The sequence below is a fragment of the Anarrhichthys ocellatus genome, unplaced genomic scaffold (assembly GCF_004355925.1).
Source record: "Anarrhichthys ocellatus isolate YVR2014 unplaced genomic scaffold, GSC_Weel_1.0 scaffold4, whole genome shotgun sequence".
Classification (NCBI taxonomy): Eukaryota; Metazoa; Chordata; class Actinopteri; order Perciformes; family Anarhichadidae; genus Anarrhichthys; species Anarrhichthys ocellatus.
In genome coordinates this window covers 9,102,827-9,104,251 of record NW_022280034.1, presented here as the reverse complement: position 1 = coordinate 9,104,251, position 1,425 = coordinate 9,102,827, and the positions used below count along the sequence as shown (strand labels likewise).

At 39.1% G+C, this 1,425-nt stretch overlaps 1 protein-coding gene across 1 annotated transcript in view; it reads left to right on the top strand.

Moving 5' to 3' along the window:
- Positions 1-694: 694 nt before the first annotated feature.
- The window catches only part of slc4a1b (solute carrier family 4 member 1b (Diego blood group)), a 9,428-nt gene continuing 8,697 nt past the window's right edge, over positions 695-1,425 (top strand). Inside the window, exon 1 of the mRNA XM_031843529.1 lies at positions 695-722. The gene's annotated coding sequence lies outside the window, so the exon portion shown is untranslated. The remainder of the gene's footprint in view (positions 723-1,425) is intronic.

The following is a 1,425-nucleotide window of genomic DNA, read 5'->3' as shown; positions in this document are numbered from 1 at the left end:
ACCCACAGTGTGAAGCTTACTGCATCGCTGGATGAATGGAACATCCAAAATGTCACCAAAGGATGAAAAATTTGGTTACAATACGGTTAAATGTGCTGTTTTTTTCACTTTAACAGAGCAAAAATGAACCTGAGTGTGCCTTTTACATCTCTTTAAGTCATTTTAGTTTTTTTGCCAGCAGGTTGAGTGTCATACTTCAATGTAGAGGTGACTAATAGTGTCTGTTTCAAAAACTGTCTAGATCTCAGTTCCAGTCGACAGATGAACAGATACAAGATGTTGACCATCGTAAAGGGAGAGGAAGAGAAGAAGATGAAAGGCGTCTTCATCCAAAGGTTGTCTCTCCACCCCGGTAGTGTTGAAGGTGAGTGTGCATGCCCGGCACTGTAATCCAAATCTTTGTTGTCCTCACAAATAAGATAAGATGCTGGTTGGATAATGACACAGTGCGACTGGTTTTTTGCACACACCAAGTCACTGTATTTACTATCAATATTATGGGTGAGACTAAAACACATATCTCTGTTAGATGTGTGGGTCAGAGAGAATTCGAATGTCCATATCAGTGTGTGTGTGTATGTGTGTTCAAGTCCCTCCAATTATCAGGCAGCATGCACCCGCACATACACACAGAAGCAGCTTTAAAGAGGAGGTGTTTATAAAGTCATGCTTTTTTGCCATTCTGGGGTCAGTCTCTTGTCACTGCTGAGTGCCTGCAGGAGGTAAGAGTCACCTTTTCTGCTACAGTCATGAACTGTATTTGTGTAATAAAACAAGTAAAGCTGTCTTGTAAGCATGATAGATATGGAAACTTCTTGTTAAATTACACACTTACTGTTACTGTCTTATGGCCAGTGCTGCAGTGGGATCATTTTCAAAGATTAATGAGGTCTGTTTTGTCTTTCTCAAAATATGCCTGTACTGCAAAGCTTTGCAAACATTTTTCAAGAAAGTAAGGCCCAGAAGGCATTGGATCTTGCAAATTTGATGAATTAATAATGTGGGATAATTGAGGAGGGAGCATCATCACAAAATGTAGAGCAATAATACTGAGGCTCTAAATAATCCAAGTCATGGTGACACAGACATTAAACCTGAGAGGCAAAACATCTTTGCATGTGCAGTTATGTTTTCTTGAAGAATGAAAACGAAGGATTATCTTCCAAAGTATAAGTTAACGATAACGAAAATATAAATTTCTTTGCACATTGGACACACACTGTTTCTTGAAACATCTATAAATATGTATTTTTCTGCAGTTGTGTGCACTTGTGTGTACACACTGTACTTTCACCTACTCATGTAACTTAAAGTATATTCATTGTACATGTAACAACGTGCACATTTGTACTTGCTGATTCACATATGCACACACGTGCACACACACACACACACACACACACACACACACACACACACACACAC